The following is a 13920-nucleotide window of genomic DNA, read 5'->3' as shown; positions in this document are numbered from 1 at the left end:
TGCAGAATGGTGGGCTAGTTGCAATGGGCTATTTTTTTTAGGGCAGGGAAGTTTACAAGGTAGATAGCAGTTGCATTTAATTTTTTTGGAGTGAGGCATTTTGCAGGAGGTAGGGGTACTTTTGGGGTAGGGGCATTTGGAAGAGTAGAGCAGTTGGCAGAGTGGGGTGAGGCAATTGCAGAGGACTAACTTTTTAGGATGGGCAGTTTGCAGGCTAGTAAAGCAAGTGTAGAGGCAGTATGCAGGGTGGAGGGGCAGTTACAGGTGGATAGGTTTGGGGCTTTGAGTGCAGTTGAGAGGGGGTAGGAGCAGTTTGGGGGGAATTTGAACGAGCAAGAAATTCTGCCTTGCCATGTTCTTTAACTGCTACATTTCACTTTAAGGTGCCCTTTTACAAAGGCGCATAGGCGCCTACGTGCATCCAATGCACGTCAAATTGGCACTAATGTCTGACTACCGAATGACCCAGGTGGTAATTCCATTTTTGGCGCACACTGACACTGAAAACACACAGGGCACTTACCTGGCAGTAATCGGCAGTTGGCACATGCTGGAAGCTTACCGCCCAGTTAGTGCATGAGACCTTACCGCTAAGTCAATGGATGGCGTTAAGGTCTCAGGATGAAAACGGACGCATGCTGGTTTTCATTTTGCTGCATTTCCATTTTCCGGCACATTAAAAAAAAATCTCTTTCACAGGCACGCTCAGGAAATGGACCAGTGTGTGTCCAAAACATGCACCTACACCAGCACAGGCCACTTTTGGGCGTGCCTTAGTAAAAGGGTCCCTAAATGTCTATGCTACAGAAACTGGAACTCCTTTTTCCAAAGAAACGTACTGGGCCATATTTATTTTGCAGGAGAGGTGACGACTTATTTTTCTGGAACCAGCAGCCTGATTTTTTTTTTTAACTCAAGGTGTGTTTTTATTCTTTTTTTCCCCCACTTGCCATGTTTTATCCCAGTAGTTAATATTTCTATGCTACAGAAGCTGCAACTCCTTCTCCCATAAAAATGCACTGGGACATTTTTTTGGGACAGGGGAGACTTATTTCTCTGGAATCCCACCCCCCCTGTCCAGTTTGGTCCATCTTCAAGCTCATTGTGTCTTCTTACTTTGTTTTTCCCTCATGTCAACTTTCATCCCATTAAACAGACAAAGAGATGGACGGGCAAACAGACAGATGGACAGACATTCTTGACCCCTTTTGTATAATTCTGTCCAACTTCTGCTGGGTTGGAAATAATAAAAAGCAAGCACCAGGTCAGGGCATCTTACACAGACTTTCTGTCTAAATTGGGCTAAGAACTGCCACAACCTTAATCCTGATCTATATAGTAACATAGTAAATGATGGCTGGCAGATAAAAACCAGAGTAACCCACCCTATTTGTCAGCTGAGACACAACCACTTGGTATACATGCATATATAAATTCACATACATATATCCTAACACCAATTCAAACTACCCCCCATTACCATTTATCCGGTTTCTCAACATTTTTCCTACCATGACCCTCCAGATCCTTCTCATGCAGGTGCTATTCCCTCCTCCTCCCTCGAGCACCGCCTTCAAAACAGTGGCACCCTGCCCTGCCTGGTGAATCCTGGGATGCACTGGGTGGGACTTCAGTACCATGTAAGAGAGTTTCTCCCTTATATGATATTGAAGCCCCGTCAAGCACATCCCAGGATGTACCAGGCAGGGTGCTGCCATTTTGAAGGCGGAGCTCACAGGAGGATTGAGTATTTTTTCCACAGAAAGGGTGGTGGATATGTGGAATGCCCTCCCGCGGGAGGTGGTGGAGATGAAAACTGTAATGGAATTCAAACATGCGTGGGATAAACACAAAGGAATCCTGTTTAGAAGGAATGGTTCCATGGAATCTTAGCAGAGCTTAGGTGGCGACACTGGTAATTGGGAAACAAAATGGGAGCTGGGCAGACTTCTACGGTCTATGCCCTGATCGTGACTGAATAGATAGGGATGGGCTGGAGTGTAAATTCTAAGGAGCTTCGACGTTAGCTTCAGAACTTAGTACAAGAACAGTATTGGGCAGACTTCTACGGTCTGTGCCCTGAGAAAAGCAAGGACAAATCAAACTCGGGTATACATATAAAGTATCACATGCCATGTAAAATTAGTTTACTGGATGGACCGTACAGGTCTTTATCTGCCGTCATTTACTATGTTACTATGTAATTCCCTCCTCCTGCTTCAAAAAGTACAGGAGGACTTGAGGGAGCACTAGGCCACCAGGGCTTGGGAAGGCACTAAGCCAGCAGGGCAGGGAGTGCCCACTGGACTTCCAGCCCCTTTTCTGGGGGGTATGAGGGGGCCTGTAATCATGCAAACGCATGCTGGACAGGGCTCCCCATTCCTCCCCAATGCTCCAGAAACCCTAACACCAACTCCGAGCTGGCACAGGGCTTGCAACAGGAGCTTTGGCGCACTACCTACACAGACCTGCCAAGTGTCCTGCATTCAGCGGGCCATCTCCCGCCAAAGCGGTGAAGTCTCCCTCTGAGATGTCATCGTCCGCCACTGCTGCTTCTCCCAATGCAGCAGTGTGGAAAAACAAAACAAAAGGCAAACGCGCGGAGCCGCAGCACTGCCTTCAGGCATGCGCTGTCAGTTCTGCCGGTCCTCTGCCCCCGGAACTCAAAAGTTGAAGTCAGTGGGGGCAGAGGACCAGCAGAGCCGACAGCACATGCTTGAAGGCTGCTGCAGCCCCGCGTTTTTTGTTTTTTTTGTCATGGACGTGGTTGGCTCAGGTTGGTTGCTGCACAGAGCACAGGCTGCATCGTGGTGGAGGGAGACCAAAGGGATCGGATGAAAGTTGAAGCCAATTGGTCTCCATTTCTCCTTCAACAAAGTAAGCAAAATTGTAACCTCTGAGCTGCTGCATCCACGGTTGTCATTTTTATATTGTTGGTAGCATTTTTTTAATCTCACTTATATTTTCAAAAATTGCTGGCTTGTGCAGTATACAGATGTACTCAGAGGAAGTATAATAAGGGAATAACTTTTCATAGGTAGAGTAGTAATTTGTTAGAAAGTGTAATCAGTGTATCATTTGGAGGAGCTAGTTATAGGGACAACCTAGCACTGATATATTGGCACACAGCTTTTTTTTTTTTTTCTCAAGGTAAACGGCCTCTAAAACAGACATCATGTTATGAGAATCAGGTGTTCAACATTCAGCGTTTCTATTTATTTATTTATTTATATCCCATAATTAAACAAATTGGGTTGAAACTTGGCAACACTTAAAATCTTTTTTTTTCCTATGCCTACATCAAAAGAAATTCAAGATGACACAAGGTTGAGTGGGCGGAGCCAAACCAGAGTGGGTGGAGCCAAGACAGAATGGGCATGGCTGGGGCATGTACTAAAATCTCCCTCTCAAAAAAATCAGGACCCCTTGGCAGCTCTGCCTAAAGAGCATTGGGGAGGAAAACCTAATGCCCTGTTTAGCATGTATTTGCATACTACTTGCACTCAGAGCTTGCGAGCTTGTTGTTACACACGCTTGCAGGCTCTGATCAAAGGGGGAAAGCAAACAGTCTGGTGCTAATGCCCTCTAGTGCCCTTGATCATCAGCCCATTAGCGCATAACTACAATGTGGGAGGGGTATGGGCAGGTAAGGGGTGTGGCCAGCACTTATACACTAAAGTTACAGAATACTATCAGTTACGTGCTCAACTGACAATATGGTGTAGCTGCTTGTGACTAATGGCAGCCATTTTTTCTTTTCTTTTCTATGGTGGTATGAAGGGCTACACTTTGGAATGCATACCTCTTCCCTGAAGAAGAATATCGAAACCTGGCCATGTTGGCAGAGGTTTGCTCTGGGAGAAAAATGCTGCTGAATTGCAACTATAAAGTTAAGTTTTAAAATTTTGACTATAAGGAGGAATTGAATATAGAATCATTCAGAAGCATATATACATATATATATATATATATATATATATATATAAAAAAGGAATTAAATAATAGAAAAAACACTCTAATACGGGTTGATCAATGAGGATGTAAGTAACGCCAATGTACGGAAACAGAAGTTCCGAATGGCGGGAAGGTTTAAATCTGAAGATCCCCGTTTTGAAAGAAAAAATGAAAAATTTGTTTTGATTTGAAGCACTGGGACATTACTATATGAATATTTCGAATTGGAAGTGTTTGGGAGGATTGTGATTATATGTGACTAAAGTTAGGCACAAAAATGCGAACTTATGCTAGCATTCTACAACACAATTACGCACATAATTGCCAATATAGAATTTGCACAATGCCCAGAATTTTAACACTCACCTTTAGGTGGCCTTTATAGAACGACCTCCTTTGAGTCATCCATCTTCAACTTTGCTTCTCTGAACACTAATACTTAAGCCACAACAACAACCAGCCTCCCTTCTTGTACTACTTCATCCTGTAATGAGACCTACAGCCACCAAAATTAAGGAAGGTGTCATAAAACAAATCTAGTCTCTCCTTGCTCACTGAAATTTGGCTTTCAACTGTAGCACATCCAAACACAGAAACATGACACAGGTCAGTTTTTCTGGAAGCCCAGTATTTCTCTACTAGGGCTCCTCTGGGTTACAGCCACTGCTTCATGCCACTTAAGCCAGTGCTTCTACTTTCTCTTTTGTGAAAAACTGGAGTAAAACAATTTTCGTACCCAGGCAATGATGACATTCAAATTGTGCTCACTGGCCTGACTGAACTGTCCAGTCTACACCCACCCCTACTCTCCTACAGATGCAAATTCCACACTGCAATTTGTATGAGCAAACTCTCAGTGGGTACAATAACGTCCAAATAATACCACACTGCATAACTGTCAGATTTCATAAATAACTTCCTGTGGGTTCAATTAAAAGGCCCAACTGCTTTTCATATTACTCATAGGCCTGAAGTCCCCTTTAGCACTGCTCTTTTCATAACTGTCTGTGAAGTGAGATCTTAGCAGGCTGTAATCTTTAAAGAACCAAGCCAAAATATGATGTAGTACATCAGCTCCTGAAACCGCCTGCAGTAGAATAGTAAAGGGGGGATGGACTGTCCCAGGTGCCATCTTAGCAGTGGCACCACCCAGCAGCAGCAGAGCAGCAATGTGGCTGGTGGGGATCCCTAAGCCCCGCCAGTTGAAGACAGCATCTCTCCTCGCCTTTCCTCCATAGCAATGTTGGGTCTCTTAACTGAAGTAAACCCCCCCCCCCCCCCCCGGTACCGTTTACATTTTTCTATTCTTCACTAGCAGTAAGCCGGGACTTCTACCCACTGCTCATGGTGGCCCCAAGCCCTTCCTTTGATGTAATTTCCTGTTCATAGGACCTGGAACTTACATCAGGGAGAAGGATTGATCTGGTGCAAGCAGTGGGTAGGAATCCCTGCTCGTTGCCGGAAATGAACAGAAGGATTTAAAAGATACCTGATGGGGAGGAGTGCGGTTAAAGAGACCCCCCTCCCCCATCACCAGGGGAGATGCTGGGTACCATTTTCCTTCTGCCCCCTCCCCCCCCCCCGGTGTCATCTTCCCTTACTATACCACTGACCACCTGAGTCCCTTTTTCAGATGTCACAGGTCTTCGTGGTCTCAAGAGCTGATTCACCATGTTATCTTTTTGGTTCATCCTTTAGAATGTCATCAGACGGGGGGGGGGGGGGGCTCAAGGTAAGATGCCACCTGAGGCGGAGCTAAGATGTTGCCCCCCCCCCCCCCCCCCGGGGCCAAGATGCTGTCCCTTTCCTTCCTCCACCCTGTTCACAGTGTTTATCTTGTCATTTCGTCACATTCCAAAAGTCAGCGATGGTAGCAATTCCCATACACTGCCCTGCCGCTGGCACCTGCCTCTTCCCTTTATTTATTTGTTGCATTTGTACCCCACATTTTCCCACCTATTTGCAGGCTCAATGTGGCTTACATAGTACCTTTGGGCATTTGCCCAGTCGGCTGATAACAAATACAAGGTTGTATAGTGGTCGAATGAGGTATGTGTGGAGGGTCGGAAGGGATGAAGGTTGTGTGCTGTCCAATGCGCTCATTAGGCATGCTATGCTTTACTGTGGCGGCCTCCAACGAAACAGGAAGTTACATCAGGGAGGCGGCTGCAGTAAAGGGAAGAGGCGGGTGCCAGTGGCAGGGCAATGTATGGGACAGGACGAGCTACAACCTTATGCCACCTAGGTAAGGCCAACACACAATCTCTCCACTGCAAAACACTATACACAAACTTGTGCAAAAACACACTCATAACCTTACAAAACCATAACAGCACTAATTCAAAGGACAGGACGAGCTACAACCTTATGCGTGGAAACACAGCACTGTAATTACACCGGGCTCTAAAACACCAGTACACTACCTATTGACAAAAAAAAACAACAACAAAAAGGGCTGCAAATACTATACACTAGCAGAATACTGCACCTTGATCACACTTGAAAAACATATGACACAACAGATATGAAGGCAAAATACTGAACTGGAAAGTTACCTCAAGAAGTCAGACTCAGCATGCAGCGATACTAGAAAAATGTAAACTTACATGCAAAATATCACAGATGCATATTTCCAAAAGCTGACATATTCCAGTTAATAGATTCTGACTAAAATACTTTTTTCTACCTTTGTTGTCTGATCGTTTAGTTTTTCTATTCACTTTGGTCCCAGTGTCTTCTATTTTATGCAGTGTCTTCTTTCCATTTGATATTTTTTCTCTCACCATGTCCAGCATCCTCCTGTGTCCTTATGCGTCCTGTCTACCATAAGCATCTGCTCTCAAAGTGTTCCGATCTAGCCCTTAAATTCAGCAATTTTCCCTCCATCCATATCCAACCGTTCTCCTCACTTCCCTCCCCTCCATCCATCCATGTGCATCTACTTCCTCTGTCTTCCCTCCCCTCCATCCATGTCCAGTATTTCTCCTCTCTCCCTTCTACTCCATCCATGTGCATCTCCTTCCTTTGTTTTCCTTCCCTCCATCCTTGTCCAACATTTCTCCTCTCTTTCCTGCCCTCCACGCCATCCATGTCCAGCATTTATCCTCTCTTCCCTCCCCTCCATCCATGTGCATCTCCTTCCTGACTTCCCTCCCCTCCATCCATCCATGTGCAACAACTCTCCATTCTCCCCTGCCCTCTCCTCCATCCATCCATATCCAGCAAATTTCCTCTCTCCTGCTCCCTCCATCCATGTCCAGCAAGTCTCCTCTCTCCCCTGCCCTCCCCTCCATCAATGCCCAGGAACTCTGGATTCTCCCATGCCCTCTCCTCCATCCACCTATATCTAGCAAATTTCCTCTCTCCCCTGCCCCCATTCATCCATCCATGTCCAGCAATTCTCCTTTCCTCTGCCCTCCCCTCCATCCATCCATGTCCAGCAACTCTCCATTCTCCCCTGCCCTCTCCTCCATCCATCCATATCCAGCAAATTCCTCTCCCTTGCTCCCTCCATCCACCCATGTCCAGCAAATTTCCTCTCTCCCCCTGCCCCCTCCATCCACCCATATTCAGCAAATTTCCTCTCCCCTGCCCCCTCCATCCACCCATGTCCATTAATTCTCCTCTCTCACCTGCCCTCTCCTCCAGCCATCCATGTCCAGCAACTCTCCATTCTCTCCTGCCCTCTCCTCCATCCATCTCCAGCAAATGTGCTCTCTCCCCTGCCCTCTCCGTCCATGTTCAGCAATTCTCCTCTCTCCCCTGACCTCCCCTCCTCTCCAGCAATCTCTTCTCTCCCCCTGCCTTCCTCTCCATGTCCAGCGATCTCTTCTCTCCCCCTGCCCTCCCCTCCCATCCATGTCCAGCAATTCTCCCTGTCCTCCCTCAGCTCCCTGACAGCCCTCCTCTCCGTTCCTTCCTGCCCCCCCCCCATGCGTTTAACCCTTTTACGTTCAGTGGCAGCGACGTCAGTGAAGAATAAAGCACAAGGGTTAAACGCACGGGGGGGGGGGAGGAACGGAGAGGAGAGCTGCCGATCGGGGAGCTGAGCGTGGGAAGGAAGGAGGGACCATCATTGAGCTGCCTGGCTGCAGCACTGCACCAGCCCTGCGTTTGGGGGCAGCAGCAGCCAGGGGACGGTCACGGTTGGGCTGGGGAGGCTTAGCCTCCCCTAGCCTCCTATATGGGGCACCTATGATTAAAAGCATACATAAGAACATAAAGAGCAGCCATACTGGGTCAGACCAATGGTCCATCTAGCCCAGTATCCTGTTTTCCAAACAGTGGCCAAGCCAGGTCACAAGTACCGGGCAGAAACCCAACACAGTTCCTAATAAAAGAAAATTCAAAGTCTGCTTTCAAAAACTCAGGGGCTCTTTTATTAAGTTGTGTTAGAGACTAGCATGCCTAAAGCAGAAACTAAAATGGAATACCACGGGACATGTTACACTATCACGAGATAAATTTTAGAATATGCACATGTTCACCTACACTAAATTATTTTGGGTATTTTTTGAGGGGGTGTACTGGGGCAGACAGTACGTGTTTCTGTGCTAACCAGTGTATCTACATTACCACATGCTATCTGGTTTGCACACAGATAACTTAAGAGCCCTTGCCACCAACAAAATAGGTGCTAGTAAGTAATGCCACAGTCATTTTTAAAAATGGCCACATGCTAATGGCAACATTAGTGTATGTAATCCACACAATAGGCTAGATAGGTCCACACTTCACCAATCAAAATGCAACTTCAAGATTACAAAACAAATGATGGCAAAGTAAGATGGGTTTCATTGCATTGTGACTGTTGGTCCCTATCTCTTGAAGAAGCAGTAGCAAAATGGGTGCCTGTCGGGATTCAATGGTTCCAGATAAGAGGCTCATAATTTGTTGCAACACTTATCAAAACACGCTAGTGCCCACGCTGCAATGCCGATGGAACTCATTCAAAATTAATGGACTGTCGGCATTACCGAACCGGGAGCCAGTAGCGCCACTTGATAAAAAGAACTTAGAGGTTCTTAAACTTAAAAACCTGTTTACTGGCACCGCCTACTCCTAGGTAGGTTTCCTCAAGGCAAACCTAGACCATGCGGCTGCCCCTACGTATTTCCCTTCCCCTCTTTTCTATCATCATTGTAGTTCTCCCCCTTCCCTTGCATTTTCTTTTGTTGTCTTCATCCTTTCCTTCTCTTGCTTTCTAGATTCTAAGCTGCCTTGACATCTATTTGATGGGCGTGATACTAAATCTTTGAATAAACTTGAAACATGTTTTACAAAGCCATTGTAGAAATGGGCTTAGCGCGTGGTAATTGTTTTAATCTAGTCTTTAATGTAGGATTTTTCCATGTGCTAAGCCCATTTCTATCACAGCCTTGAAATCAGCATTTTTCGGTTAATTTTTTTTTTTAGACCATGTGTTAGCATGCGACAGCTTCAAAATAAAAATAGCATAGGTCTGCTTACCGCCTCTTATTTAGGGATCCCACATTAAGTATGCATAAACCAGTTAGCATACAGTCTTGTCTCTGCCCATGACACGGCTAATTATTATTTTTTTAAAATTCTAGGCTAGGAGTGTGATTACCATGTGCTAATGGCAAGCCTAACATAGGATGCTTTACTGAGTACTGCATTCACCCATTTCCCACATGTTAAATGCATGTTAGCACTAAACGCAGCTTAGTAAAAGAGTCCCATAGACTATAAGCTCTCTGGGGTCGGCGTCAGGAAAATAACATTGTAAATTGAATTAGAACTGAAAACAAAAAAGACAAACTAAATCCAAAATCCCCTCTCTTCCCTTAGGAGTCAGGTCCAATACTGTCTTTGGCATTTGGAGATTGTCCCCAAGTACTTCAAAACAAAATGCACACATGCTAGACTTTAAGCTAACAGCTGACTGTGCCTGCCCTATTTTTGAATAATATGTTTAAGACAATTTTGTAAAGCCTGGGCACCCCTAGGTGACATTTAACCGACAATGACAAATTAGCCCTAGATGAGACTTCCAGATTGAGCTAATCTATCAGTAGAAGCCCTGCTGTGACTGGAGAAGGTGAAAAATGAGGTCAAATTAATAAACATGTACAAAACAAAAATGTCACTTTGACAAGCAGCTATCATAGAAGCATCCCATAATTACTTTTCTTGGAAAACATTAAGGGCAGGTTATTTTACTGTTAAACCCAGTTATTAGTAACTAGGGGCTTCTTTTATCAAGCCGCTTTAGCGGGTCCTGGGCAGCAATGCCAACGATGCCCATTCAATTGAATGATCTTTGACCGCATTACCGCACCGCTACTGCAGCTTGATAAAAGAGGCCCTAGGTCTTATTGTATACAATGGGACCTGTGCAAAAAATAGCACACCTTAATGGCAGCTCACATTAGTAACTGTGCCCCTATATGTAAAATTCGGAAGGGGTTCGAGGCCCTACGGTTTAGATCCGTGGGATCCACGTTTTACCCGGATCCGTTCGGAACTATCAATAAAAACAGACGATTAAGCGGAAATGGAAAATAAATCCACAAAAAAAAAAAAAAAACAAGGCTGGACTACACAAACTGACAATGAATCAAATTATTTTTCATTTTTCCAGTCTTGCCTCTACATTAATTTTCATAACGCATAAATAAAACCAGCCCTAAACTTCTGATCTTATCATAGGCCTAGGTAGCGCCGTTAAGACTGAAGTACAGGTTACAGATGAGCAGAGGAAGGCGGAAAAAAAAAAAGCCCGAATTTTTTAAGCATTGTCAGTTACACATTATTTAATTTGATATGAAATACATATCCACAAACACTTATTTTACCACACAGTATACTGCAGATTGGAGTATCAGATTTAATGTATTCACAGCAAATTACTACGTTTGCAATGAAAGGAAACGTGCAGATGAGTTTAATACAAAGTAACGTTTCTTTAACACATATTAGGATTTCTATGAGTGAAGTGGCTTCAGCTTAAGAAGGAAGATATTTTATGTGAACAAACCCTCCACGGTCTTCAGAAACCTGTTGACAGCCAACACCACTTCCTAAGAGCCAACACTACAGCTGATGGCACCCAATACTGCAATTTATAAGGCAATTTTATTTTAACCTTAAACCACAGAAGAAAATACTACTACTACTACTATTTAGTATTTCTATAGCGCTACAAGGCATACGCAGCGCTGCACAAACATAGAAGAAAGACAGTCCCTGCTCAAAGAGCTTACAATCTAATAGTTTCTCAGGCTCTCCTAACCAACATTCTGAAATATTTATACAAAACACCTGAGCTACGGGAAGCATGCTTCATTGGGCAGTTCTGAACTTGTATTCATACATAATTAGTAGTCAATTCACCTTCTTAAACATGAGACAGGGCTTTAGCAAAATCAAGCACCCAATACTGCAATTTATAAGGCAATTTTATTTTAACCTTAAACCACAGAAGAAAATACTACTACTACTACTATTTAGTATTTCTATAGCGCTACAAGGCATACGCAGCGCTGCACAAACATAGAAGAAAGACAGTCCCTGCTCAAAGAGCTTACAATCTAATAGTTTCTCAGGCTCTCCTAACCAACATTCTGAAATATTTATACAAAACACCTGAGCTACGGGAAGCATGCTTCATTGGGCAGTTCTGAACTTGTATTCATACATAATTAGTAGTCAATTCACCTTCTTAAACATGAGACAGGGCTTTAGCAAAATCAAGCACTAGCTTAGCATAGCTAGCCAGCTCCTGGTAAGCTACAAGTTAGTCTGGGTCCTGCAAGTCATGCAAAGTTTCTAGATGTATGAGATATTATGAAGACAGTCACTGAGTGTTATGCCCACTAAAAATAAAAATCCCATTTATGGAAACCGATTTTTAATTAATATTATTACTGTACCTCGGATACCTTCTATCAGAAAATTAGGATGGAGGCATTTATCAGAAATATTTAGCCTTCACTTACTGGTTATCAGAAAGCGCGGAGCGAACTTCTGAGATTTCCACACTAGCCTGAAGTTTCTTTCCAACTATTGTACCTGCAGGCAGCTGCAGGGAATCTCCGGCACTAAGGGAAAAAGGAACTACCACAATTATCCTAATAGATCCTCCCTTAGAAAGACGATCACAGGCGGGAAGGCAGGGAAATCGGAAAGAAGAGTCACCACCACAGGATTTCTGACTGGATTTTGTTTAGCAACTGCTGTGCTGGAAACTCGTACCTTGGAGCTCAAGAGCTGCTTGTGCTCTGGCTGTTTTGTGGATGACCAGGAACTCAGTAGGGCAAGTTCTGGAAGCATCCCTTAGATACGTGGCAGCAGGAGCGTAGCTATGGGGGGCCACGGGGGCCTGTGCCCCCACAAATATCGTCCAGGCCCCTGGTTTGGCTGGCGGGGGTCCCCAACCCCCGCCAGCTGAAGCCTTCTTCAGCGCCGGTCTCCGGCGCACCCGCGTTCGCTGCCTGCCTCTTCTCTTCTTTCTTCTTGCTCCTCCTGTGCACGCTGAAGAATATTTACTGTGGATATCCTGAAAACCTGACGGGCTGGGGTGCCTCCTGGACCGGGTTCTGGAACCACTGATCTAGAGCAAAATCAAGTACCCTTATCATTACACTTCTCTTTCTGTGTTAGGGACCATTGTCTATTGAATCCTAAGTCTTCATTTGCAACTACCCATGGTTTTACCCCATTTTTATAACCCCAGTTGAACCCAGCCTACTCAACACAAACTATGAGCCCTTCAAATGCCTAACACAGATACATATGGTCGGACCACTATATATCACTGTTGTGTGATGGATGATCATGAGACTCCCTCCAAGCCCAGGGCCATAAATACTGCTGTTGATTACTTTTGATTCTAACTACAGTGAGTTACACTTGACTGTATGCTATAATAAAGGTTGACAGATATTCAGTTGACCACCAGCTGTTTAACTTTTCAGGGCAGGTTGATCTAATCCAGGACTTGAATGGACTCATAGTTCTGTTTTTCTATAAGAATTGCCATACTGAATCAGACCAAAGTTCCTTCCTAGTATCCCGCTTCTAACACAGTGAAGTCATAAGTACTTGGCAGAATCCCAAAAAATAGCAGGATTTCATGACATCTACTTATAGGGAAAAGCAGCTGCTTTATCTGAGTCTACTTTCATAATGGTTTAAGGACTTTTTCTGCTGGAATTTGTCCAAACCTCTTTTAAACCCAGCTATGTTAACTGCTTTTACTATATCCTCTGGCAATGAGTTCCAGAGCTTAACTGTGCATTGACTGAAAAAGATTTTCTCCTATTAGTTTTAAAAGTGTTACCATAAACTTCATGGTATGTCTCATAATTTTTGTATTTTTTTTTAAATAATAAGCAATCAATTTGTGTTTAATTCATTTTACTTCATTCAGGATTTTATAGACCTCTATTATATAGACGTGAATCGTTTGTATACTCTTTCAAAAAAAATACTAGGACTAGGGGGCAAGCAATGAAGCTACAAAGTAGTAAATTTAAAATTTTAAATGAATTTAAGAAAATATTTCTTCACTCAACATGTAATTAAACTCTGGAATTTGTTTGCCAGAGAATGTTGTAAAGGCGGTTAGCTTAGCGGGGTTTAAGAAAGTTTTGGACGACTTCCTAGGAAAGGTTCATAGACCATTATTAAAATGGACTTGGGGAAAATCTACTACTTATTTCTGGGATAAGCAGCATTAAACTGTATTGAACTTTTTTGGGATCTTGTCAGGTATTTGTGACCTGGATTGGCCACTGTTGAAAATAGGATGCTGGGCTTGATGGACCTTTGGTCTGTCCCAGTGTGGCAATACTTATGTACTTATGTCTTAGCAGCATGGCGTCCATTTCTAAAGACGCCCACATATGTGCAGTCTAAATCTCTGGTTCACTTAAAGATCCATTTCCCCTCGTTATTACTACATCATTAGTCTGGTAATAGATGGCTCCATTCGATTTCTTT

The 13920-nt window shown here is 44.1% G+C and overlaps 1 protein-coding gene across 1 annotated transcript in view; it reads right to left on the bottom strand.

Annotated features, from left to right (window-relative positions):
- The window catches only part of ETS1 (ETS proto-oncogene 1, transcription factor), a 282890-nt gene extending 270923 nt beyond the window's left edge, over positions 1-11967 (bottom strand). Inside the window, exon 1 of the mRNA XM_030221497.1 lies at positions 11916-11967. The gene's annotated coding sequence lies outside the window, so the exon portion shown is untranslated. The remainder of the gene's footprint in view (positions 1-11915) is intronic.
- Positions 11968-13920: the final 1953 nt, after the last annotated feature.

Source organism: Microcaecilia unicolor, chromosome 12, assembly GCF_901765095.1.
Source record: "Microcaecilia unicolor chromosome 12, aMicUni1.1, whole genome shotgun sequence".
Classification (NCBI taxonomy): Eukaryota; Metazoa; Chordata; class Amphibia; order Gymnophiona; family Siphonopidae; genus Microcaecilia; species Microcaecilia unicolor.
Note: the sequence above shows the minus strand (reverse complement) of the source record. Positions and strands in the feature narration are given on the sequence as shown.